Below are 20,293 nucleotides of genomic sequence, written 5' to 3' on the forward strand. Positions count from 1 at the left end.
CACCTTAGACCTAAGCACTAGATTCAAACAGAATCAAACATACTATAAACACTTATTAATAATGTCATAGTACCACGGCAGATAATTTTACTTAAAATTCTCTACAAGAATTGATTGTAAAATAAACGCAAATAAAAAAAAAAAAGATTCCAATCGAAAACCTTAAGATCCCTAACAGATGCACCTTGGTACGTCACCAACGAAACGATACATCACGACCTCAAGATATCCATAGTCAAAGAAGAATTATCCAAATTCAGCAATGGACACAGCACAGGAGTTAACAACCACCAAAACCCTCTAATTACTCAATTACTCGACACGTCGGAACAATTCCGCAGGCTAAAAAGACATTACACCTTAGACCTCAGCACTAGATTCAAGCAGAATCAAACATACTATAAACACTTATTAATAATGTCATAGTACCACGCCAGATAATTTTACTTAAAATTCTCTACAAGAATTGATTGTAAAATAAACGAAAATAAAAAAAAAAAAGATTCCAATCGAAAACCTTAAGATCCCTAACAGATGCACCTTGGTACGTCACCGACGAAACGATACATCACGACCTCAAGATATCCATAGTCAAAGAAGAATTATCCAAATTCAGCAATGGACCCAGCACAAGAGTTAACAACCACCACACCCCTCTAATTACTCAATTACTCGACACGTCGGAACAATTCCGCAGGCTAAAAAGACATTACACCTTAGACCTCAGCACTAGATTCAAACAGAATCAAACATACTACAAACACTTGTTAATAATGTCATAGTACCACGCCAGATAATTTTACTTAAAATTCTCTAACAGAATTGATTGTAAAATAAACGCAAATAAAAAAAAAAGAAAAAAACTATTTAGCTAAAATATGGGAACTAGATAAAGAAGCATAAGACGATATGTTAGAAAGATAAAACAAATATATTTTACTACAGTTATACGGCAAATAATTTAAATTTAGGATAAACCTGCTGCAATTATTGAAATTTACGTTTGTAATGTAATGAAATTTTTAATAACTACAGTTTCATTAACAGTAGCAAATCCCTGAAAATTTTTTAATTGTCGTTCAACAAATGTTTCCTTACTGCCTCTATCAAAATCTATACTTTCAGACGTGAAAACTATGGAAATTATTCGAAGAAGCTTTTTATTGTTACTCCTCATTTTACTTTGTCCGTCTAGCAAGTAATTTGAGTACAGAGATCCGAAGAAACTTGTATCACATCGTAACATAAAAGTGTTCAAACAGTTTAAGCTCCAACTTTGCTATAAAAAATCCGTGAAATACCGTGTGTGTTTGTGAAAAAATTGCCTTTCATCGTTGCAATTTTACGAGTTCTCAAGACGGAATAGTAAAACAGGTACCGACGTAGCGAAGACTATAGTCTTTCGTAACAGTATACGTAACTGAAACGCCTTACGAAAATTCATTAATACCAACCATTGTTCTTCAGTTATACATAGATAGTTATTATTATATGCAGTTAAAAATTTTGTTAAAACATTTGAATGTTTATTTGACAAGAGAAGTATATTTATCTGACCATCGCGTGAAGTTTAATCCAAGTTTGAAGAAAACTAACTTTGTTGTATGATTTTAGCTGAAGTAGATCCTTCGATACCTTCTTTTCTACCTTTTTATAGGTGCAATGAAACCGTATAATATGTAAATCAAAAAACACATTTCACTCGTATCGCATTGTAGCTTTGAATAAAAATTTAATTAATCATTGCAAATTTCAACAGCTTCTTTATGTTGGATGATTTGTTTTTAATTAAAATCCGCAAAATCAATAACGAATCTCCGTGTCTATTGTACGATAGAATAATCTGCAAAGAACGTATTAATATTTCGAGTAGCTTTATTTCCATTTAATTTAAATTCACGGAACGTTATTATTAACATGGATATTAATTAATATGCAAGATAATAACAAGCAAGATTTTTATCTCTTTAAGTCAATCTTCAAGTTGCAGATCGTAATATGGCGACCAGTGTATTTTGAACCATTAAAATCTATAATAAAATTTTATGGAATCATGTGGAGCACGTAATGAAAAAGAATCATAACACAGGCATTAAACGATAAATAATAACGAAAAGAAATACAATTTCCCGCGTGAAGTGCGTGAGTTATCGCGAATCGACACAATCACTCGCTCCAAATATCTTATCGTGCGTCACCTTCTTACGTCTATAAAAAGAGCACGGAGAATCTGAACTTGTAATAACGTGAAAAGAAGTCTGTAATCTTCGATCGTAATTATGCAACACTCTTGAAACCGGACAGACGCATCGACCTGAATCTTTGGTAACCATCAATTACTGTCCCACCAAATATAAGAACATCCTAACGATAAGATCGGCAGGAATGTTTCCTTGATGTCCTCGATCTTTGATCTACGACCGACCACCTGGCATACTGTATCTACTACCACGATAAATAATAGACGACGCAGTTTTTTGTATTACCTCGAATCAGAACGTCTATGAATCATCTACGAAATAAATCTTTCATCTGAAACACGAGTTCGGCTGTGCTGAATATATTATGAGTATGAGAAATTCAAACACTGCTCGAGGTCTGAGGAGTCTGAAACTCGGTTACAAGCTATTAAAGATTATTAAAGCTAGTCGCAAATTACGAACACATCGAGTATAATGATCGAGCAGCGAACAGAAATCTCTATACACACGGTGTGTCAGTATCGATGGTACAAACGAGGCGATTGTGCATTTAAGAAACGAATCGAAGATATGGAAGAGATATTTTTCGCGCGAAGCTTTGTTTCCGAGAAAGTCGAACTTGCAAACTCGTTTAGGATGTGCGAATTTGGTTAATTACCAACTGGCTACGAGCAAATAATCAGCAGCAGATCATTCTGCATGCCAGAATAAGTAAAAAATTTGGAATAAAATTGGTTTCGTTTAAGACCTCGTTTAAAAGAAAAAAAAATAGGCCAGGCACGCGCGCTTGTGTCACCGGTCAAATTCGACTAACTATGCGATAAGTTAAAATTCCAAGCACCTTATCACGTGTGACCGTCTAGGTAGCATTCGGTCACTCTAGCTGTCCTTAAAAATATATGATAAGTACGACCGAAGGCCTTCTCCCACTCCAACGAATAAAGAATATAAATACTCCCCTCAAAATCATCCAAGTCAAGTCTGAATAAATCCGTACTGGCCTGAATATCAAAAAGTCTATCTTAGCGAACCGCAAATACTATTTTATTGTATAAATTGAGTGAAAATAAGGAACTCGATCTTCTGTTCGGACATCGACAAGTTTAAAATAAAAATAACTTGACTAAAATAAAAAAGTCAATTGTTGAACTTTTCACGCGACGCTTGATCAATTTTCAAATTTTGTTCCCTCCGAAACGATACGTCCCACGAAGAAATTTTGTTCTCTCCGAAACGATGCGTCCCACGAAGAAATTTTGTTCTCTCCGAAACGATGCGTCCTAGGAAGAAATTTTGTTCTCTCCGAAACGATGCGTCCCACGAAGAAATTTTGTTCTCTCCGAAACGATGCGTCCCACGAAGAAATTTTGTTCTCTCCGAAACGATGCGTCCTAGGAAGAAATTTTGTTCTCTCCGAAACGATGCGTCCCACGAAGAAATTTTGTTCTCTCCGAAACGATGCGTCCCACGAAGAAATTTTGTTCTCTCCGAAACGATGCGTCCTAGGAAAAAATTTTGTTCCCTCCGAAACGATGCGTCCTAGGAAAATATTTTGTTCCCTCCTAAACGATGCGTCCTAGGAAGAAATTTTGTTCTCTCCGAAACGATGCGTCCCACGAAGAAATTTTGTTCTCTCCGAAACGATGCGTCCTACGAAGACATTTTGTTCTCTCCGAAACGATGCGTCCTAGGAAAATATTTTGTTCTCTCCGAAACGATGCGTCCCACGAAGAAATTTTGTTCTCTCCGAAACGATGCGTCCCACGAAGACATTTTGTTCTCTCCGAAACGATGCATCCTAGGAAGAAATTTTGTCCTCTCCGAAACGATGCGTCCTAGGAAGAAATTTTGTTCTCTCCGAAACGATGCGTCCCACGAAGAAATTTTGTTCTCTTCGAAACGATGCGTCCTAGGAAGAAATTTTGTTCTCTCCTAAACGATGCGTCCTAGGAAGAAATTTTGTTCTCTCCGAAACGATGCGTCCTAGGAAGAAATTTTGTTCTCCCCTAAACGATGCGTCCAAGGAAGAAATTTTGTTTTCTCCGAAACGATGCGTCCTAGGAAGAAATTTTGTTCTCTCCGAAACGATGCGTCCTAGGAAAATATTTTGTTCTCTCCGAAACGATGCGTCCTAGGAAGAAATTTTGTTCTCCCCGAAACGATGCGTCCAAGGAAGAAATTTTGTTCTCTCCGAAACGATGCGTCCCACGAAGAAATTTTGTTCTACACTTTCGAGTTGTTTTCACGCGTAGGATAACGTATCCTGTCGATTACTCGATCCGCGTATTCCAGAATTAGCCTACTTAGAGTATACTTGACAAAATCTCGATTTTCTCGACAACGAAGCTGCAAATGAGACACATTTATTGCGTATCTTTGATTTATTTTTTCACGTAGAATTACCTTCGCCTCGTTTACCCACACTCAGACACCAGACTGTCCAATTATTGAAAAATAATAAAATACTCGCTGTATAAAAGAAATGTGCAAACAGAAACTGAACTGAAATTGCATGCTTTTGAGAGTATAATCTGATGTAATTAACTTTTCCACAGGTGGATACGTAAAGATCATACGAAGGTGAGATTCGTCTTCTTAGATGGAATTGTATAATATTTAACGCATCGATCGATCCGTCTAGACATTTTCTACGAAAAATTATTAACCTACTTGTGTCGAGAAAGCATATGTTTAGCAGTAAGTCGTTAATTTTCTATTTATTTGCCTAACGTGCTCATGAAATTTCAAAATATTTTATATAAGACGCGGGATATACACGGTGGCTCAAATATTCCGATAACAAAGAATTCTTTCACGAATGTATTATGTACATCGTACGAAACTTTTTGAAATTTCGTTAGCACTGTAATGAAAAACCACTACATATCGCGATTATAATAATAAAATTTATGAGATAATGAGATCGCAAAATGTTTCGTATAATATACACATGGGAAAGTTTTTACATGTGTTTAAATACTTTCTTGAGTAACTGTATATGAAAGTTTTCTACGCTAAGTGTTCAAATATTGTACTTTCACGAGCTTCTGCTACTGGATCGCAAGTTTACATGCTGTACTTATGCTGCCGATTAGAGAGAAATATATATATAAATAAGGGTGTAAAGAAAAAACACCTGGAGGTACGAAAGGGTAATAAATAATAATAATATCGCTATATTTTCAGAAGAAAATTCAAAAATTCCAAACTTCTTGCAACACAGTTTCATTTAACGATATAGTCAGCATTTACTTCTACAACTCCTTTCCAACTTCTTTGCGCTCCTTTCCATTCTACAAACTCGTGCATTTCTTCTTTCTGAAAGTGTCGATTTTTACTCGCAAAAAGTAAACTGATTGCTCGGCTGACATCGACATCGTTTTCAAAATTGCTGTTTGCAAAGAAGCTTGACATCGATCAAAATAGACCAAATACAATGAAAAAATAAAGAAAGCAGGACGGCACTTTTTAAACACATCCTTCTTACAACCCAGATCAGTTTCCTTCGATTATCTGATTTGTCGATTAATTATAGTCCAATAAGGAACACGAAGCTGTTACCGTGTAAAAAAAGCACGCCTTTCCCGTTTCCGAGTGTCGGTTGAATTTTTTCGATTTGTATACCAAGCTACATAAATCAAACTTTCCGCTGATATTAACTCGATGCATTTGCATTTACAAACTGCTGACCGAAATTCGACAGCCAGTTCGCTGCTAACAAAAAAGCTGCGCGACTTTCTTGCACGTTTTCCGATACCTAATAATTCCAACGTTATCGAATTCTACGTTTCAGAAGGAATGAAATTGCACTAATTCCACGCAGAATGCACGTGTGACACGTAGCGCGATATCTTCGAGACACCAACAGCAGAAACTCCAATTAATTCACATAAACGAGTACACGAAATGAGGAACGTCACTACGTCCGCTCCAAGTAACAATAGATTACAGCGAGTAATTGTTTCTGAGTCGCGCAATATTCTCGTAGGCCGCATTGTAAACGCCACAAAACCTTTTTGCTTTTCTGTCTTTCCACATTTACCGGAGCGGAAAATGTTGCCTATGCATACGTGTAAAATATGTCATACCGAGTGGAATGGAAAGCGGGAAAATGCCTGTATCATTGATGTCGCGAATCCAAAGCTTTATAGCAACACGGACTCGCGACTTTCTGTAAAACGGCTTAGTACGCAAAATCAGATTTCCAGAAAAATCACGAATTTAGATAAACACGCCAGAAAAGCCAACTACAGCGTGAACTGTCTTCGTATCATATTTATCTTTGGGAATAGCGTAACAGGATTTCTAGAGGAGTAAACAGGTAAAATATGTGTTAAAACGCGACAACTGTCGTAATTAAATTTACCAAGACGAATAAAATTGTCTGTTTTATTTTTCACCGAGTTTCGAAGAAAAGAAAATAACGTACACTGTTTCTTCTTTTTTCTTTCTTTTTTGCTGTACGGCGACATGGTATCAATTTAAAATTAATCCACTGATTGATTTTAAGCTATAAGAACCTCATAATTGATCCAAGTTGATGAGAAAATGGTTAGTTGGTTAAAATTTGTTATTTTTGCAAAACGACGATCAAACAGGTACAGTAGAAATTTGTAAAAGCTATTTGCTAAAAATTAAATGGAAAATGTGTTTGCTTTCAAAAATCTCTGACCTAAATTCGATTGAAAGATGAATTAGGTAAAATGTTCAGAAAATTCGGCCGAAAATCTGAAACCAACTTGTGCCAAATAACGAATGCGATGAAAAGATTAGTCAGAAAAATGCGAAAAATGATTAAAACACTAATTTAGAGAGAACTGATATAGCAAGGAGAAAGAAATTTGATTTTATTATACAATAGTCAATTTGTATATTGAATATTCAATGCACGATATTCATATATTGAATACTGAATACATAGCTTGTTATTAGATATAATATCGATCATGATGCTGTTATAATGCAAAATGCATTACACATACATCGATATATTATGGAACGTTTTATATAAAATTCCAAATCAGCCAATGATTTTCTCGACAACTTTCTGCTCGTAACTTTTAATAATTTCTTAACAATTTTTCAAGTTCATCTCATTTCTCGAACCGGTGAATTCGCGTACGATAATTTTTAATTAAGTGCAGCAAGTAATTGTAGATTGTGCATCGAGCGAACGTTTATAAATTCACGTACGTATTTTATTCGTGACAATCTTACAATGTGTGCTGATGACTAGGACGCGCACGTTTATGGAAAATTGAAAAATATAAAAACACAGAGAAACCGCGCGATACTCAGAAACGTATAAAATACACGAAATATAGTACTCGTTGTGATATTTAATATGTAAAACAATTTTCTATCCAGGTTACATTTTTTACACTCTCGAATTAAAAACACGAATTTTTGTAAATACGCGCAGCCCACCAGCGAACAACGAATCGCAAGAAAATTCGTTACTCGGATATTTTCCAATAGGGAAATCGTAGAAAGCGAAGCCTACGACGAAATGTCTTATCTCGGCGATCGCTCGCTGTGATTTACCATGTGTACGATAAAAAGTGAAATGAGAAATTGCACGACAAACGAGAATGGACGTAGCATGGCGTTACACGCGTCTTTCTTTGATTTTATTTCACGGACCAATTTGAGATCGCGACCGGCAAAAGTACTTTAGGATGAAAAAATTAGAATAAGGTGAAAGGGAGATGACAACGTTGTGGATAACAACGGAGCGATTTTCGTTCTTAATTCAGAACGATTCAGCTCGGTTTGCAGGAACTCGTAGCTAATGTCGGCAAGCGGGATACCCATTCAGGAAATTGACCCATCTGAAACAGGCGACTATCAACGAAGACGAGGAAGAAACACTGGAACAACCCTCTTTTTATGGACGCTCTCTCTTTTAGCGAACCGAAGCTGCTTGCCGTTGCTTCGTACTAATCGCATAGGGAAAACGAGCTTGGACAAAGCTACCAAACAAAGAACCTAATAAATGAAACTCGTCGAGGTGAAATACCAATCTTGATCAAAGTATTTAACAAGGAAACAATAGCCTCGTCCGAAGGAAATGAAGGACGAAGAGGATATTAAAAACGTTCGAGGATACGAGCAGCGAAATTAACGGAGCACGGCGAAAATACAGAGAAAATTGTGTCGAGAAAGAAAGATTGAGATTAGTAAACAAAGCGAAATAAATCATTGAAAATGTAAATAAACAAACCAATGTTTGTAAACAAAGCGAAAATTTAGTATATAAACATTGAAAATGTAAATAGACAAACCACTGTTTGTAAACAAAGTGAAAACTAGGTATACAAACACTGAAAATGTAAATAAACAAACCAGTGTTTGTAAACAAAGCGAAAATTTGGTATACAAACATTGAAAATGTAAATAAACAAACCAATGTTTATAAACAAAGCAAAATAAACATTGAAAATATAAATAAACAAACCACTGTTTGTAAACAAAGCGAAAAATTTAGTATATAAACATTGAAAATGTAAATAAACAAACCAGTGTTTGTAAACAACGCGAAATAAACTGTGAAAATGTAAATAGACAAACCAATGTTTGTAAACAAAGTGAAAACTCGGTATACAAACATTGAAAATGTAAATAAACAGACTAATGTTTGTAAACAAAGCGAAATAAACATTGAAAATGTAAATAAACAAACCGTTGTTTGTAAACAAAACGAAATAAACATTGAAAATGTAAATAAACAAACCGTTGTTTGTAAACAAAGCGAAATAAACATTGAAAATGTAAATAAACAAACCAATGTTTGTAAACAACGCGAAATAAACATTGAAAATGTAAATAAACAAACCAATGTTTGTAAACAAAGCGAAATAAACATTGAAAATGTAAATAAACAAACCAGTGTTTGTAAACAAAGCGAAATAAACATTGAAAATGTAAATAAACAGACCAGTGTTTGTAAACAAAGCGAAATAAACATTGAAAATGTAAATAAACAGACCAATGTTTGTAAACAAAGCGAAAATTTGGTATACAAACATTGAAAATGTAAATAAACAAACCAATGTTTGTAAACAAAGCGAAATAAACATTGAAAATGTAAATAAACAGACCAATGTTTGTAAACAAAGCGAAATAAACATTGAAAATATAAATAAACAGACCAATGTTTGTAAATAAAACGAAATAAACATTGAAAATGTAAATAAACAAACCATTGTTTATAAACAACGCGAAATAAACATTAAAAATGTAAATAAGCAAACCAATGTTTGTAAACAAAGGGAAAACTCGGTACATAAAGATTGAAAATGCAAATAAACAAATAGTTTCGTATGACTAGAGGAAGTATATTTGGAATAGCGAAGTATCTGAAGAAACTACGGTGCAATTTGAAAAATAACAGTCCCGAGGCGTTGCACTCGTTAGAGTATCAGTCAGCTACACTCCGGCTATGTAATAAAGTAAAGTAATAAATATATCCCACAATGGATATTACCTCTTCCTATTCACTTTTTTGTTTCTTTTAATTGCTCCACACGTTTTGCGAACGTCACTTACGATATCCTCTAATGTTTCTACTGTATGCTGTCGTTGCGTAATGTCGCTTATAGTTTGAAGTTAACAATCGGCAGTTTGAATGAACAATTTCTCGGTAATATCTGAATGTCTATATCGCAGAGGCAATAACAATAGCAACGGAAGACACGTAAAGGAAGAAAGAAGAAGACACGCAAGAAACGTTTCATCGGAGTTTCGTCGTCGTTTTACAAGCGTCGATGCCGAGTGGATAAAAATTTGGCGAAGAAGAATCGGCAGAGTAACTGCGAAAGGCTGATTTCACAAACGTCGACTGGACTCGATGCCCGCGGCGAAGGTTCCAATCGGAACCGTTAACGAAGCGAGATGTAAGTTCAGCATAAATCGAGGTTACGTTCCGAGATGAAAGAAGCCTGACAACCTACGATTTATCGCTGGTAATCGATGTTGTTTAGCCGTCAAGTCGCAACGTGGCAAGTTCCTGAGGTGTGCAAGCACGTCCGCGCGATCACTCTCCATTCGAAATAGAACGTCTCGCGGCGATGAGTTTCTGTCAGTCGATGACCTTAAAAGATGACAACTGTACTTGCGAGGAGGCACGAGACACACACGCGCGAATCGAAATCGCCTATACGCGCTCACACGCGAGCATCGTGATCCCTTCGGCGTCGAAGCTGATACATACTTCGCAGCTAGGGAAATGTGGCCAAGATTTGTCGCTGCTCGCTGGATATCGCCCGAGAGATAAGCGCAAATCCCGAAGCTCGATCTATAGTGATAGCACCCTAGGAACACGGCGACCTAGTTCCGCTGAATTTCGAGATCGATGCGCGCAAGAATCGAACAAGAATATTTTCTTACGAGTTCGCTAGATTTCAGAAACAGTGTGACGAGTCGACATTTTCAAACAGTAACGCTTCTTCCATTTATGCACCTTACACCCTCCGTTCAGTTATTATTATTACGAGGCGTGGTTTCGTGGAAAATAAGGCAAACCAGTTTCTATTGAATTTTCGAGTCCAATAAATCGTACGTTACGATTTAATAAACCGTAAGTCGTTAGAGTGTTGTTGAAGCATTTATGAATAGATTTTGATGCATTTTTATATCTATAAATAAACATTTCATCTACTAAATATCGCAATAAATATTTTACTTTCAATGTTTTATACACTTTTTGCATATTATATGCATCGAGTGCATTTTGGCATCCTCGAATTTCCCATAAATGCAGAAAAATCTATCTACGCCTACCTGGTTAGAAGCTACGAACAGTGAAGAACATTAGAAAAATAGAATGTTGAAATTTAATATTCTTTTCAGTTGCTGTTAACTAACATTGACTTGTATCTTTAGATTTTACATTATATTAGGTTCCATATAAGATGCATACAAACGCACGAAGAATGAATCTATGAATGTAAAAAATACTTCAACGCGAAACGTTGACGAATTTCATTGTAATTTATTTACAAATTTGAAGGTAACCTAAAAATGCAAAGGAATCGAGAGATAATAATGCGTTGATTTTTCGATTTATGAACGAAGATAGTAAGATTCAAATTTCGCGGACTTCGTGGGATTTCGGATCAAGAAACGAGAAGAATCTCAATTTTGATACAACTCTTCCAATCGTTATCTTGCATGAACGCGTAATTCTGATCGAATAATCGTCCCTTTGATAACCTAGATTGATCATTGAATTTTTTCTGGCGTCCTAATATTTATGACAAATTAATTACGAGATATTTTAAGAGTTTTAATCGATTTTATTTAATTATTCTATTTATTCACTGTTTAAGAAATGAGATATTTCCGAGAAGCGATCCAGCCAAATATGTTTCCACCAAATACACCGAATATTTTATAAACTTTTCGTTCGATAAAAGATCACAATAGATTGACGATATTTAGCTTAGTTTCGTTTCAAATCCGATGCCCATAAGTTGAAAACTGACATCTATAAATAATCGGATTTCTTATTTCCTGAATTTCATTTCGATTTCCTTCGATTGCGGTGAAAGCATCAGAAATTCTTGACATTAACTCTTGAACGGTACTTTTTATCCGGATAACTAAGTTGTTTCTTTATAATTCTTTACAAACGTATTTCCTGTTTCTGGAAATTAAAAAACTGATACTCTTCGATTTGCCTTCCATTGGACCGTTACGTCGAACGAAAAATCAATGTGTCATTGTCTCTCGAATTCTTTGTATTTTTAAGTTACTTTCAAATTTGTAAATAAATTACAATGAAATTCGACGACGTAGCTACACAAAATGACATTTATATCTTCGTTTAATAATATGTTTCGCGTTGAAGTATTTTTTACATTCATAGATTCATTCTTCGTGAGTTTGTATGCATCTTATATGGAACCTAACACACTGTAGCAGAAATGTAAAGCCACTATACCACGTTGATATACCTCGATCTATTATGAAAGTTTTAAGTCCGTAATCTTCGCGTGATTAATCTATGTACAAGTTTGTTGAAATTTCACTGATAATATGCACACGTACACGCGATATCTAGCGCGTAAGTGCAGAAGCCCTGCTACTACTTATTTCACCTAGTCTTTTATCGCAGCTACTCTTAAGCTACGTTTTTACGTAACAGTAAAAGTCATGGTTTTTGCTGTCGTAACTCTGACGCTAGAAAATCAAACCTGCTAAAATTACTTGACATCGATATCGCTACAGCGAGTCCAATACGACATCTAGTTTGCACGACGACAAAAGTCATAATATTTAGTACCATGACCGTAAAATCACGATTTATCGTTAAGTGGAAACGTAGCTTTAGGCTGGCTGGCCCGAAGACCCAGAAAAACGCAGGAAGCCAGTCTGAAAATCGCTGCCAACCGACTCACCCACGCTGCAGAACAGTCTTACAGCTTTAAATACAGTTCCACGAATAATTTCACATACAGCTTCGTTCTACGTCGAGTTTTCTTTTCTCCTTCAAACACAAGCTACGTGGGCTTCGTTTCTAATAAAAATCATATACTCTCTGTACAAATGCAATAAAGAGATGCAACAACGTCGAACGCATCGACAAGCAAATACGGTCACCTGTTTTCATTGAAAACGATTCTCATCGTCGGTTTCCGGATATCGCGGAAGACATGATTCATTCGCGATCGATGTTTCGTAACTGGAACTATTGGTGAAATTTCAGAGAGCGTGTTAAGTATTCGCGAGTATTCAATATCTTGTGAAAGGAAACTAACGCGGAATACAATCTTCCTGTTCTCGGGGCTCGAGTCCGGTCACGTTCACGCTCGGCGACACATTGAAGCGGTAAGTGTCGATGGACTTAGTCTGGACTTGGCCGGTTCGTCTGCGTTCCCATGCGCGTATGTCATCGCAGGCGACACATTAGCACGTCGCACCTTAATGTACCGCCCTGCTGTACACCGTCGATTTTCCCGCGGAACGCTCCGTCCTATTTGCCATGCCATTCAGAATTATCATTTTAGCCCTACGTATCTTTCCTCCGTCTAAGCGCAGCTACCGGCAAAGAAACTACAGTGGAACATCGAGTACTCGCACACCTATTATCCGACTGTTTTCCTATGCGAAACGTTCTATTAGCCGAACAATATCCCTTGCTTCTGTAATTTTACTCTTTGCATATCGTCTTTACGATTTCATATTTTTCCAATTACTTTAATATGAAGGTAATATAGCACGCGTTCGTATCTCGTGTAGGATAAGATAAACGATATTTCAAAAGCTAGATAAAAGGGTGCGAGTGTTGCGAAAATTGCAAGAAATCATCAACCCTAGTAGATAGGCGGAGAGTTTTAAAATTTGGATATGAGATAAAATATTTATCCAAATATCGACGTCAATGTTTGGTCCTGACGTTGGAAACAGGAAATTACAACGAAAGTAACGACGAATTAGGTATCTTCTTATTTCGAAGCGATCGTGGCGTTGGAAGGCTCAGATGATTTCAGACATGAACAGACTGTAATTCAATTCAGCTTCAATGTTGTAATTAGAACTTAGTAGTAGAAAAGATATCCATAAATAAGGAAAGGAATTTGTGAACGAGTTAGAAAATATTTCATTTATATTATATCGTATTCTTTGCAATATTCTTGTATTATTCTTTTTGAAATATAGAATAATATTTGCAAGAAAATTTCCTCATCCAAATAGTCACGCCTTCTGTTAATTCGAGTACTTGAGATTCTGCTGTCAGATCCCGCGGCCAGACATTAAGAACGAAGAACGCCTAAACTCTCGACTCTTCACTTGGCAAAATTATCTTGCAAAGGGGCGCAGGATCTTGTCGCTGGCAGGCTCAAACCACTTTACATTCGATCATCTATAAGAGTTTCTTCAACGTTTTAGTTTCACACATTATGCTCACTGTCTGAATTACCATAAAAATAGAAATAGAAATTTCGCTCATTGGATTATTGCCATTAAGGAGCTTTCTCGAAAGAGGTCTATAGGTTGAAACGTAAACGGAGAATGTAGTTAAATTATTCTGCGAAATTTGTACTCTTTATGTTTTGTAAATATAGAAAGTGAAGTTCTTTAAAAGTCAGCCTAGTCAAAATCAATAGTATCCAGTTGATATTAAAAAACAGGAAATATTAAAACTTCCAACTGTCTTCTGCGTCCTTCTTACAGAAAGTTCCCCCATTTGTTTCCAGTAACTAATTAATTAATTTTCAATCGCATACGAAACGACATCTATAAGCGTTGGGACACTTACAAAAGATGAGATAGACCTGACAAATTATTAGGGTCTGTTCGTTTATAATTAACACGGGCTATATAAACAATCCATATACTTTATATTATAACAACAATATCACAGACAGCAAAGTTATATATTTTTTCACAGTCACTGTTTTCATTAATTTTCACATTGCATTACATCTTCCGCTGCATTTTCTTATTTCTTGCTTCCACGTATTCTGCATACAAATGATTTCACGAGCGAGATTCGAATTTTGTAAACCTCAGCTTCCTGGCTACGCGATTCGTCAAAAATGTTCATGAGGTTTATGTTAGAGACGCGATCGCGAGGAAACGCGTCAGCGAGAGGCGTAAATTCCCGCTACGATTTTGATAGTCGACGCCGCGAGTCGGTCGTTCCCCTGTTTCGATTAGGATAACAGAGCTAGTTCAAATGATCGTAACACTGAATTAACAGGGTTGATACAAGCTTCTATTTTGAACAATATTTAAAATTATAATAAACACGTTACAAATGATTTAACGATGATACGACTAGTTTATTATTATAATTCGACTCGACTTGACAGTATTTCTCGACGTATTCGTTTCACTAAACTCTCTGAAGCTCTCGAAGCATTCGGTTTGACTCCTCGTATGATACTGATTGCCCTTCGATATTTTCTTTTGTCTTCTCTTGGAGACGATCTCCAGCACGCTCGGGTCTCGCCACCGTTCGCGCCCATGATCACGTATGCCACCTTTTTCGTGTAGGTAAAATAACGGACCGAAGGCGAATCGATGCTTTTTAGAACTCGCTGCTTGACGACAACTGTGCGTTTATCGCTACTTTGTGTATATCTCGACGGTCATGTAAGACGATTCGTCTGCGACACTGTAGTACCAAGGGAGACGGTTAGGAACACGGCCTATAGTGAGCCTCGGGGCGTAACAGTTTATACGAGAACGTATAATCCACAATTTATTGCCTTTCGTAAATGATTTTCCTATATTTGTGCTTGAACACGTGTAATACTAATCGATTATCTTAATTATAATTCTGATCGACTAATCCTTTGAAAACCTAGATCGATAACCTTTTTTCTGGTCGGTGTGCTAAATTCGTCAACGGTATAACAAATTTCCTTACTGGAAAAAGCAAAGACAGACTACCGTTTGAAAATAAGCCTGCAAGGTGCAAGTACCGGTAGATTTCAATCGGCACGATTGAAACGACTGATACGCGACAAATAAGCGGCGTAATAAAGGCCTGAATATGCAAACGCAAATTACACCTTACGAATCGATTTAACCGGCGTTCTAGTATAGTCAGCAGGGAAGGATCACGAATTCGTTTGGTTGACGTTAACGAGCGACGATAAAATATCAATCTAGCCAGAAGTCACGCACGTATGTACAGACGACGAGATATTAACGACGTATTAGCACGTCACATCTTGAAGCACCAGGACACGGGACATTGCAAATTTCCCGTTCCGGCAACGAGTCCCACTTAGCGGACCACCACCGAGGATTTCCACGTCAGTTGTAACTAGAACGTGGCTTGTTGCTAGCGACAGCGGCACCGGCTTTGTTCCTGTCAGACCAGAGTTGCGCGTTGCATACCACGGATTGCATCGCGCGCGCTTTTCTTTCGCTCTTTAATTAATACGACTATCCAACAAAATTGGAGCGTCGACGCCGGCTACGATTTATACGAAATCGATACAAACTATTGCAGTTACAAAAGCCGAAATTACTTCGCGGAGATCGGATGAGATATATAACTAGACTGGAAAAATGAAAATACCATAAAACTGTCGTTTCGACATACAGTGGAGCACAGCGGAACCATTCAAACCCGAAACTTTTCCTCTACGCGATATATAAAACATTTTGAAATTTCATTAACGCCGTAACGAGACACGACTGTCGTGTATAAAAGTCAACATTTATCAGTTTCATCGTTGAAGAAAAGTTCATTATCCTTTTATATATATCCAAGCTACAGATAGGATAGCAAATTCTTTCAAATTGGTATAGAAATTATGCTATTTGTAATAAAATCATAAAAGATATAACTTAGAAAAAAAAACGAAGCTGGCACCCCGCTGGGGGTAGCCACCCACATGCTATATTTATTTTTTTTTCTTCACCAATAAGATATAACACTTTACCAAATGTCCATAAGGACAAATTGTAAAATAACCAAAATAAAATTAAAAAAAAAAATTGTAATAATTAATAATCTTTTAATCCGGTTGGAATTTCGACAAACCGTGTAGTTAACTTTAATACGCCATTGACGAGGTTTCATATAATCGATTTAGATGTCGTTACATTTCTTGATCATTGCTTTGTCATTAATTCATAATAAATACGTTTGAATAATATCTATGTATGTATCGTTAATCCAAATCGACCACGGACTTCTCAGCGACAGCAGAGTATGTTCACAGGTTTGAAACACTGTTTAATGACCATTTTACAGTAATAAAACATTTACTTTCTGTATCTAAAGACCCGTTAGAAAATCGAATAATTTCTTCCCTCCGTTAAAAGATATTCGATACACCATGTAATAGATATTATTTCAAACAGACGCGCAAAAATATTATTTTAGATTCTTTTGCCCAGTTAACTCTATACAAACCAGAAATTATTATCCACCATATATCGATTAGTGTATAGTAAATAGCTTATTTTATCGGAGATAAATTTACAATTTAATTACTTTTTTACGTAAGAAGGCTACTGAACCGCACGGTGGTAAGAAAAAAGGCGAAACTGATCTTCTGAGAAGTGGAAGCATATACATCGGTGCAATGTACACGGAGAAAGTACAGCGTAGAATGGCGTAGATCATGCGATTCAGCTAATAATCCTTCCTTTTTTTTTTTCTTTTGCCGACCAATATAATGACATACTGCAACAATCTTTCTTTCTACCTTTATTCATTTTTTTCTCAGTTTGCGCGCTAGTGCACACAAACCACACGCAAAGTTTATTTATAAAGTACTAACGAGCTTCAGCGGTAGGTAATTTCACAGACGGTTATTTCTACTTGGTAATTCGACCTAACGCGAAAACCCACCACGGTTTCTCTGAATTTCTATCAAAACAGTCTCGTGGATGTGGTAACTTGTAAGCTCGTCCCGTGCAGCTTATACCAGCTATCGTTATTACTATTGAGGATCGCTGCGCGAAATTAAAGGTTTACCGGAACTAATTCACTTAACCTTAACCGATCCACAGCAATTTTTTTCACGGCGATGAAACAAGAAAGGATACAGTATGGAGCGCACGAGTGAAGAAAACGCGTTAACGCGTTAACTATCACGCAAATTTTATGCAGGCTGAGTCATAGATGCATGTCCGTATTTCAGGATGTGAATCTGCACACTATAATAGGTTAAAGACATAAAACGACGTTATATGAAGGTATAGTGGCGGAAAAATGAAAAACATTGTAATTTTGCAAAATTATAATTAACCAGAGAAACGAATGTATAATACACAGTAGCGCGCAAACGTTTCCAGGTAGATTCCTCACTTAGGTTACAAAATTATTTGAAAGAATTTTAAGGAATATTGTACAACTATGTATGTTATGATGTTTATGTACTATACTTTCTTCTCTTATTTAACACAGCCTCGCACCCAATGTTACTTAGAATTATTTTGCATATCGCTTTTCGAACAATTTATCTGACCACACTTTTTCGCCAAATTTTTACACACCACTGTAATTGTATGTAGAAAATGTACGAGTGTTCAGTACAGAAGAAATGTTTCACGCTAATTACTCATACACACGTGTCAATTTGAAATTTTCTTCCATTCGGCAATATGTTTTATCGTGGCAGTCGCGACAGATTGAAATATGTTACACGAAAAGATTTCATTTTTGCAAAATATTATATTATATTTGCAGGTGTCTTCTCTCGCGATATTAACTACGTCACCTATATTATCAAATATTTTTCAGTCCGTGAAATTCATTACATCTTATTTTAATAATCCTGAAAAATTTCATAACGTGGGTAGTCGACGTTTATTAACCGAGCCGAGGTAATTGTCATAAACGTGCTCGACTGTCATCGATGCAACGTTCTCAATGAAAAGGTTAAGTTACCAGTGGAAGCTTATAAAGAACAACTTACTGATTCCAGCGTAATTCGACGACGGTTACTTGAATATCCCAAACGCGATATGTATTACGTTGCACGTGAATGTATCCGATACTTGGCGATACTTAACGGGATCGTATCGAGTCTTGAGGTATTGATGTGCTGATACCGTCGAACGTATTCGAACTTTGCATACCATACACAGATATACCATTTGCCGAACAATTTTTAATAATCTAATTTTTCATTCTCCAATTGAATTTTTTTTTAATTTAATTGTCAGAGAATTCGTAGAAAATCGTACTTGTAACTTACGGAGAAGTACTTTAATACGGTACACGCATAGAGAGATATAATACAACGTTCGCGAGGAATTTTCACCAGGAGACTTACATTTCGATATTAAACTGTACAGGGCAATAATTGGAAAAGTCTGACAAAATTTCGTTTTTTATCTTTAGCCTATTATTTTCGTCGCTAGTGGAAATCACCGGTGGCTTATGGGTCGCAGGTTAAAATCCGTTTACGTGATTGCAACACTTTGTTAATACCTAGGATACATCTACGTTTCACAGTGTAAAATACTATAAACCTATACAGGTTTAAAAAAAATAAATGCAAAAATAAATACGAAATACCAAATTTTCCAAAATAAAAGTATCGAGAGTTGCTCGTGTTTACGTTACAATTAATATTTCCATTAAATATTTGTGGTAACATGGCCAAAATTATGCTTCTACTTGCATACAGATTATTAATCAAAATAGCTCAAATATTTATGCTTCCTTTCTGGAAGTTAATAAATTAAATTAATTTAAAGCATTTTACCAATAGAAGCAAAATCTGATCACTTATCTATTAGTAAATTATACTTGATTAGCTATAGATATATCGCAAAAATTATTATCCTAGAAATCTTCATTCGTCATTTGCTATAATAATTTGCAAATAAAAATATTTGCAAATTATGTAATATTTTCATACACGCGCTTGCATAATATGGCCAGCAGTAAATTAAACTAGAAAATACGCGTACGTATCGAATTTTTAAATATCCTTCTTAATTAAAATTTCGAATCAAACTCAATAGGGAACATGAGCTCATAGAACTAAACGAATGATGCATTTTTTCATTAAATTAATAAACATAATAATATATTGAATGTTGTAGAATTTGAACTTTAGTCTACTTGTTGTTTTTCAATATTACGTTTCCTTTTCTACTTTAAGTCCATACTTAAAAAAAAATTATTAAATAAATTGCATGAATAGGTATAGAATTCACATTGAATTTCTTTCTTACTGTCTCTGTTTCTTCATCTTTATCTTCTGGAATAATTGGAAATAGCAAGTATTGGTTACGTGTATTTCTACTTCACATAACAAGAGACTGTGAAAAGTACCTTTTATGTTCAGAAATGGAAGTTTCATCCAGTAGAAGGTCGTTAAAACTGTGCATTTTTGCATCTTTAGATTTCCCATAATCTATAAATCCATAAAATCCACGCTCTGATCATGATACTTCTCCAATGACAATTTCTAACAAATTACAGTAGAACCAGTTATCTCAGCAAATATCGTGGACATACACTTGTCTGTGAGACACAAGCTAGTACACTGTGTGTACTGTCAACCATTGTCAGTTGATTTTTATACTGTACACCAATATGTCAAAACATTAGCGTTTCAAAAGAGGTGTGAAATATTCGTGAGGATTCTTTCTCGATTAGCCAA

General features: G+C 35.9%; 1 protein-coding gene and 1 long non-coding RNA gene across 3 annotated transcripts in view; one reads left to right on the forward strand and one right to left on the reverse strand.

The window, feature by feature from the left end:
- LOC132909054 (uncharacterized) overlaps window positions 1–20,293 on the forward strand; it is a 517,795-nt gene that overhangs the window by 470,355 nt on the left and 27,147 nt on the right. The window lies entirely within an intron of this gene.
- Window positions 1–20,293, reverse strand: part of LOC132909026 (CCR4-NOT transcription complex subunit 6-like) — a 464,578-nt gene that overhangs the window by 258,174 nt on the left and 186,111 nt on the right. The gene's annotated exons all lie outside the window — the stretch shown is intronic.

Source organism: Bombus pascuorum, chromosome 7 (genome assembly GCF_905332965.1).
Source record: "Bombus pascuorum chromosome 7, iyBomPasc1.1, whole genome shotgun sequence".
In the NCBI taxonomy this organism is placed as follows: Eukaryota; Metazoa; Arthropoda; class Insecta; order Hymenoptera; family Apidae; genus Bombus; species Bombus pascuorum.